The sequence below is a fragment of the Cavia porcellus genome, unplaced genomic scaffold (genome assembly GCF_034190915.1).
Source record: "Cavia porcellus strain 051 isolate PalLab524CR breed Dunkin Hartley unplaced genomic scaffold, mCavPor4.1 scaffold_1, whole genome shotgun sequence".
Taxonomy (NCBI): Eukaryota; Metazoa; Chordata; class Mammalia; order Rodentia; family Caviidae; genus Cavia; species Cavia porcellus.
The window spans coordinates 195,656,469-195,665,526 of NW_026947484.1; the positions used below are offsets into that span (position 1 = coordinate 195,656,469).

At 36.8% G+C, this 9,058-nt stretch overlaps 1 pseudogene; it reads left to right on the forward strand.

Moving 5' to 3' along the window:
* LOC106027886 (olfactory receptor 7G1-like) overlaps positions 1-9,058 on the forward strand; it is a 40,013-nt pseudogene that overhangs the window by 9,502 nt on the left and 21,453 nt on the right.

Here is a 9,058-nt window from a genome sequence, read left to right on the forward strand (position 1 = left end):
CTTGTACTCTCCAAGAAAAAGGATGCCATTGTTTCTCTTTAGAAATTTACCCCTTCTCACAATGGTGCCACTTATAAAGTATTCTTATATTTATTTGTACTTTGTGATAAAGGTAGGGAGTGAACTTAAGGAGTATAATTATTTCTAGGCTCCCACAAAAAAGTACCAAAAGTTGCAAGGTTTAACATGTGCCACTTATAAAGTATTCTTATATTTATTTGTATTTTGTGATAAAGGTAGGGAGTGAATTTAAGGACTATAATTATTTCTAGGCTCCCACAAAAAAGTACCAAAAGTTGCAAGGTTTAACAATAGAATTTATTTCCAAATTTCTGGAAATTCAAAGTGTGTACAGAAATATTTTCCTAGTATGTTTGTAAGTACTTCCCTTGTTGTCTATACATCTTACTCTCTTTTACTTCATTTTTTCCAACAGCCCCTTCAACAGCATGAAATATGTGAACCAAACAGTTGTTTCAGAATTCCTACTGTTTGGACTGACTGACCAATGACCCAGAACTACAAATCCTTATCTTCACCCTCTACTGTTAATTTACCATCCTGAGAACCATCCTGGTCACCATCCTGAGAAACCTGCTCACCATCCTGGCTGTCATCACTGACTCCCACATCCACACTCCCATGTACTTCTTCCTTTCTAACCTATCCTTTACTGACATTTGTATGAGCACAACCGCAACTTCAAAGATGCTGGTGGATATTTGAGCCAAAATCAGCACATAACCTACACAAGCAGCCTAAACCAAGTAGGCTTTGTTATCATTTTTGCATTCTTGGATAACTTCCTCCTGGCATTGATGGACTATGACCATTATGTAGCCATTTGTCAACTCCTCAATTACATGACCGTTATGAATCCTAGTGTCTGTGGTCTGCTGGCTCTGTTATCTCTTTTGCTTAGCACTTTGGATACTCTGCTCCACAGCTTGATGCTGCCTCAGCTGTCCTTATGCAGAAACATGAAAATTCCCCACTTCTTCTGTATACTTACCCAGGTTATCAAACTTGCCTGCTCTGATACACATATTCTCTACACCATGATATATGTTACTGCTTGCATGTTTGGTGGTATTCCTATCTCTGGAATTATTTTCTCTTACATTCATATTGTATCATTTGTCATGAGAATGCCAACACTGGAAGGAAAGTATAAAGCCTTTTCCACATGTGGGTCCCATTTATCAGTTATTTCCTTATTTTAGGGGACAGATTTGGGGAAGTACATTTGATCCACACTTACAGATTTATTCAATGATGTATTCTGTGATCCCTCAAATGCTGAGTTTCTTTATCTATAGTTTGAGAAACAGGAACATGAAGGAAGCCTTAAGGAGATTCAGTAGGATAGTTTTCCTTCTGTGATGAGTCTTTTTCTTTGGACTTGTGTTCCTAGGTAAGGCAAGGATAAAACATTCCTGTATCCCATTCTGCTAACTGATCAAGTAATTCAATGGCCAGGTACATTGTAGCTCATCTTTAAACTTGATATTGCTTTGTGTCTGCCATTTGTATTTTTTCCCACATAATTTAAATTTTCCAGGCACAGCTACTTGTTCAAGTTTCACAGAAACAAAGCTTGAAAAAGGAATTCTAATTTTGTCAAAATTTGGTGTATGCTTTAATAACTGGAAAAGGCATATAGGTCAGGATGTTATTCAAGTAAAGCTTTGCTCATATCTATAAAATGGTTTCCACCCAAAATCATGCAGTTAAGGCATGTAAATTGCATCCTATTGTAAATACTACTGAAATAAGTAGTGGACATTCACAGTGTTCAAAACAACAGCTGAGATCTGTAAACTGTTAAATAATTTCTTTTTAATGCAATAATAAAATTCATCACTTTCAAAGATGGTAGATTACTTTGTGATCTATTTGGCATAAATCAGTGATCATTTTACAGTGTAATATGGGGGAGGGAACAACCCAAACCCTAATATAAAGTATAAATAAACTTGACAATAGTGGCCTTTCAGTTTAAGGATCCTGGAGGTAAGAAATATACTGGAGCAGTGAGTATGGCTTCTAACTTCCATGCACTATCCTCAGCATAGGGCCGATTCTCTATCGGGTCACCAGTTGATAATTGTGAATGCAGCCATACCTGGTCATGATACCAGATACAAAGATCCAATTTTCTTGGTCCATTTATGGTTAATTTTTTTTTTACATCAAACTTCTTTTTTTTCTATTTTTTAAAATTTTATTTAAAAGGAAAAAGAGAAAAAAACAAAACAAAACAAAGCAGTGTAAGGGTACAAGTAATACAGGACTACAAAAAAAAAACACAGTAAGAAATCACCAGTTAATAGATTACACATTATCATCTTAGAGATAGTTTCTCAAGTCACAGGATCAAAGCATACAAAGTTAACATTCAAACAGTGAGACTGCAAACAGTTGTGTTCAATGACCCAACCAAAAACATTAATATGGCCATCTATTTAACAGCCCTAAACACATTTTCAATGGATTATCTGGCATATAGCTCTGTAAGGAACAATGACCCTTAAAGATTGTCCAGATCCTGTCTCACTAAGAGCTGACTTGCTTATGTGACATATAGGTAATGTCCATTGCTCAGGAAAAGGGAATTTGAAGAGGAAAGACTTCCAGATTCTATAGGTCAGTCCTAAATGTAGTTACATGTTTCTTAATAAGAGAGGGATGGATTGCACTGAGAAAAATGAATTATTTTAACCATCAAGGCAGTAACTGGACTGACCAGCCAGTGTTTGATTATTACTATTTGATCACTTCATTATGCAAGACACATTCTAACTCTAATGCATGTATATTACTTCTGCAGATATCCCTATAAAATTTGTTACCTAAATGAACCTATTAAAGTTCAAATATACTAGATTAATTCTCTGTCTTTTTATTTTTCACATCATTGTTTTTCAGAATGAGTCACTTGGTTTGCATGTTGTTCATTTATTTACAATATTCTGCTTTTTTGTGTCTTTTTATTAATACATGCTTGCAGTGCATGCATTTTACAATCATCTTTTGGAGTGGGTATATGCATGTAAAACAACTTGTTTTCATTTTTGTATCCTTCCCTTCTCTCTCCTATCCTTTCTAATATTCTGCATTTTGTATGGCGACATTAAAAATTAAGAGGTTTGAGAGGAGCAAAGATGGTGGATAGATAACAACCAGCTAAAGAGGCTCCCTGAGATAGTCAACTTAGAATTCAATATAATACAGAGTGGGGAACCCCAAACAGAGGGAGATGAATTCTCACATCCCAAGAAGAAATTAAGGTGAGAAGAGCCAACAAAACATACAGTCCCGGTGCTATTATTGAAACAGCTAAAGGCCCAGTGTTCCCACAGTAGCAGGTGACTTACTGGCCACCTGAGGTCCTGCTGTGACTTGCCAAGGTCCCACTGCGACTTGCCTAGCCATCCCATGTCCCACTGCTTTGACTCACTGGAGGTGCAGTTACACCGAGTTTGGGGGTTGGTGAGCCAAATGGAGAGCTGAGTTGGCAAGGTGTATACACCAACCTGTGGTGAGTATTGGGAGTGGAGCCATTCCATAGAAAGGGGGGCTCCAGCAGATGACATTCTGGGACCTGGCAGGACTGGCAAGTACAAGGGGCAGCAGTGACTTCAGTCAGTTATTTCCTTCTTGAACGGGATTAGTGAAGTGAGCTGGGCCTGGGTCACATGACCTGGCTGAGACCCAATAGATTATTTGAAATCAAGTCCCTACAGCAGTGGTGCACACTAACCACACTAACCCAGTGAAGCCTCAGAAGTTTGACTGACTCATAGGGGAGGTGGCGCATAGTAATACAGTGCAGGCCACAGCAACTTGACTGATTCAGAGGGGAGGCACCAGCATATGCTGTCCTTGTTTGCAACTCACTAGCACATGGCAGTGGGAAGGGTCCATTAGCTAGTGCACTTCAGAAGAATTGTAACCAACAAAGAAGGAAACTGGCGCCTCCTGGAAGGAGCAAAAAAGATGGGAAGAGGAAGCAACAATAAAAAGTCCCCAGTTCCCAACCCTGAGAACATTGACCTAGGACAGGAAAATACAAGGGAGAATGAGAACAACAAACATGCAATATCAGACCTGGTGCCAGTGGACATAGACGGATACATTCAGGATCTCATAGATGAATTCAAAAGTGAAATATTTAGCCAAGTAAAGCAAGATATAAGAATATTAATAAAAGAGATACTAAGCACCCCTCAAGTGACACAGATGGAAGAAGGGAAGAACTCAAACAAAGGAGAGAACCATTTGATGAAGAATATAAAGAAAATATAGAATACATGAAGCAGATTCTAAGAGATTACCAGGAAATTAAAAGCTCTATGGAAAGATGGCAAAGCAGCTTGAAAGAAACTAAGGATAGATTATCCAAACTGGAGAACAATTTTGCAAAGTGGGCTTATAAAAGAGAATACTTTTTAAAAATAACAAGGAAACAAGCCATAACAATACAAAGGCTAGAAGACGACAAGAGGATCTATAACTTATGAATAAAGAATGTTAAGGAAGAGGCAGGGGTACAAACAAAGGAACTACAAAGGTTATTCACAGAAATAATTAAGGAAAACTCCCCAAATATAGGAAAAGGAAATGATATTCTAATATATGAGGCATACAGAACTCCAGCCACCTGCAAACAAAACAGAGCTACATCCAGAAACTCAATATAAGCACAGAACATTAAAAGCTGTTACAGACAAGAAACAGACAACCTATAAAGGAAGGCCCATCAGAATAATGGCAGATTTCTTAACACAAACCATCAAGTCAAGAAGAGCCTGGAGTGAAATATTCCAAGCCCTGAAAGAAAATAACCTCCATCTCAGATTTATATACCCTGCTAAACTGTCTCTAGAAATTAATGGAGAAACAAGATGCTTCCAAGACAAAGAGGAACTTGGGAAATTCGCAACCACCTAGCATGTACAAAGCATTGAGATCAAACTACCAAACTGAAAAACACTTAAATGGAAATATTTTAAGAGCCAAATGCTTAAAGGAGAAATGAAAATGCCCCACAATATATAAAAAGAGTCAGAATAAGAGAAATATAGACCCCTTCCCAGCAGAAGCTGCAACTGTGTTGGAGTCTGGAGAGTTGAGCTGCTTTGAAGCCAGTCTTGGCTCAGGCAAGGGAAATGAAAAATGGTGAAGATATCAGCATTGTTCATCCCCTTTCCTAATTGTGAAGCATCCTGTTGGCTTCTAGTTAGAAGGAAAAGTGGAAGCTGTGAGCTAGGGTAGGAGCCTGTCAACATTCTACATGTCCAGGGTGGAGGAGAAATGTAATGGTAGCTGCAGATCCAGAGAGGGGACCAGTGTCACCTGTCACCATTCCCAGGCCTGGCAACACTGAAGCATTGTTCTCTACTCTTCTACTGCTTCCAGTGTGGTAGCAGCACATTATGATATTTTTGTTAATATATGCTTGAACATCTAATCATCAAACTCATCTTGGAGAACTGATATATATATATATATATATATATATATATATATATATATATATATCAGTTATAGTTATATATATATAGTTAATCAGTATATTTTTCCTTCCCCTCCTCTCTCTCCTTCTCACCATGACCAGATCCCTTTCCTATCTCCACCAAATCCACTTTCCCATTCCCTATCACCTATCTTTTATTTTGATCATTGAATTACTTGTAGTTTTGGTTTTTCATTGAGAGAAACCATGTGGTGTTTAACTTCCTGCTTCTCATTTTTTTTCACTTAACATTATGGTCTCAAAAGTGCAGCCATTTTCCTACTTAAATTTTTGTGTCTATTGTATGTATATACTACATTCATTTTGTTCATTCATCTGCTGATGCACATGTTGGCCACTTCCAGGACTTAACTGCTAAAACTGTGCTGCTATAAACATGGCATTTGTGTATCACTGTAATATGATGTCCTTAACTGTTTTGGGAAGATATCTAGAAGTGGAATAGTGGAGTTAAATACAATTTCTAGTTTTAGTTTTTTGAGTAATCTCTGTACTGGTTTCCATAGTGGGTTGTACTAGATTACTTTCCCATCAGCAATGAAGAAATGTTCTTTTCCCAACAGCTTGTCATTTTTGATGATGGCCATTGTTTCTGGAATAAGATAGATTTACACTATTGTTTTGATTTGTATTTTCTAGTAGCCTAAGATACTGAAGGTTATTTTTCAAGTATTTATGGGCCATTTGGGACTGATTTTAAACCTCCACTCATTGCCACAGTACCATCTCTTTCTGGGCTCCAGAGGCCACTGCAGGAGACAACTGTTGCAAGGATCATTTTATGCACATCCTGCCAGGCAGTGGTTACTCAGGAGAAGCAAGCCAAATCACTGTAGCCATCAAGTAGCTATCACAGCAGCCATTACTTGGCTGTGGCCCAGAACCAAGCTTCCACAGAGAGAAGGACATCAATAACCAAGTCCAGAGCCATTTCCAATCTGAAGAATACCACCAGCACCTTCAGCCATCTGTCTCTTTGTCCTTCAGCACAGGTTCCCAGACATGGCAACCATCATCAAAGGGATCATTAGCAGACACAAAAGGAGATGTCAGGAGAATAGATTTGATGTAGGCTTAACCTATGTTTATCCAAATATGATTGCTATGGGATGTTCTGCAGAGAAATGTGAAGATGTATATAGGAACAAGACTGATGATGTAGTAAGGTATTTGGATTCAAAGTAAAACATTACAAGGTACATAGTGTATGTGCTAAAGGCATTATAACACCCCAAATTTCCTGCAGTTTCAGGGTATCCATTTGAAAAGCTTCTCTAACCACAACTAGAAAGTAGCACTCTGTTGTGAAGATCTTCACCAATGGCTAAAGGAAGGTGAAATCATCTCACAGAAATTCACTGTAAAGTTGGAAAAGGGCTAATTGGTATAATAGTTTGTGCAGTGTTTTTACACTGAGGCAAATTTTAGAAGCTTAAAAAGTCCTACATTTCTATGAGGAGGTAAAGAAAAGAAGACAAAGAGGAACAAAGTATCTCCACTTAGAGACACTATGTGTGCTATTAGAGCTAGCTGTGAAATAATCATCTGGAATATAGAGTTGCGACCCTGCCGCTTTACAACCTGATGTTTGAAACTGTCCCAATTTAAAGTGGAGTAATTTGCAATTCTATTTATGATCTTCCAGGTGAAGGTGAAGTTATGCCTCTCCAGTTTAGGTTTCACAAGACAGGGAAGTAAATTCACATACTTTGAGTTCCCTCAATTGTTACCTGTGTGTGGTAAAATCAAAATTGCATCCTCCAACAGATGGAATAAGACAATTTTAAAAAGGAACCTAATATTCCATTTGGGAGTACTTCCCTCATATATAGGCCAAAAGAAGCTTCAGGAAAAGCAGACAGTGAAAGTCTCTAGGACCCAATTTTCTTTTATATTTGCAGAACAGAGAAAAGAGAGTGACAAAGAATCTCGAGGTCTTATTTCAACAAAGAATGATCTTTACAAAGAAAATAAAGATAAAGCCTATTAAAAAGAAAGAGAAATATAAAATATCCAAGCAATATTTTCATTCTCTAGATTGTCAAGATAACTAAAAACATTTTCTGATGGCATGGAAATTCCAAATCGCCTATTGGGAAGGTCAATTAATTCAACAATTTAGGAAAGACTTTCTGGAATTACACATACAAAGATGAAGAAAATATGTACTCTAAAAGCGAATAATCTCACCCCAATAAATCTTTTCCACTTCCATGAGGAGACATGAGAGACAACATTAAATCTCTTTATACACAATGTCAGAAAAAGATCTATCAAAAATTCATCAATATTAGAGGGACTACTTATTTTTTGTCACTGGACATCATGTACAAATGGAGAACACTGTAAATTAATGTTTCACTGCTAAACTAAATGACATGATGGAATATCAGAAGTTCAAAGAGGAAAATAAAAATATATAAAAGTCATTCATTACCTTAATTTTATCGAGGTCCTAAAGAGCAAACTGATGTAACAAGTTATCCAGGCATTTATAGAGTGACTGTGACACATTATAGTCAAAAGAAATTAGTTTTGGGAACAAGTATGTAAACAAAAATCATCAGAAGGTGGTTGCATTAATTCAATATGTGTCTCTATTTCTGTGTAACTTCTAAGAATCTACAAAACTAAACTTGAATCCAAGGAACTGGCATAATGCACCTTGTCTGACAATGAGCTGGAATAATGTACCCCATTGTATATAAATGTCATTCCTCTTTCTGTATTATAAGTCCGTATTCAACACTGAGTCAGATCAGAATATAGAAGTATTGTTTTGACAGCCATCATTTAACTCAAATCATAAATATACTCGAGTGACTCCATATAGAAGTCTATAATCAATGCACTGACAGAACACTCTGAGAGTTTTTGACACTCCGTCTATATGTAAAACTTGAAATCATTCTCAAAGAAGTACCTTGGAATAGAGTACTAGTCCCTGAACCTCCTCATTTGCAAATTCCAAAGCCCCTATAATGAACAATAACTTTCCTTATTGCCTAAGAATATTAAATTTAGGGTTTAAAAAAAACTATACAGAAAGACATTTTATTGTAGAGGACACATAGAAAAATGTGCCATGTCATTAATTGTTAATGTATGCAAATTAAAAACATAATGAGATCGCACTATTAGATGACTAAAATATAACATCAAATGTGAGTAGGATGCCAAGAAACTGGGTCACTCATGAAATGTTCATGGAAATATATAATGGTACAACCACTCTCAGGCACAGTTGGGAAGTTTATTTTATTTTACTTTTTATTACATTTATGGATATGATTTAGATATACATAATGATCATTTACATCATAGGGAACTTGTTCCTGTATATGATATATCTTCCTTCATCTTTTTTCCCTACCTCTTTCCCTCCTTACAAACTCTTTTTAACTCCTTATTTATAAAGGTATTTCCATTTTATTCTTCTTTTATCATATTTTTCTCTTCCCATCCTTCCTTCCTTGATCCTTCCCTCTAGTTCCATTTTCTTTGTAGTTGTTTCTTCTA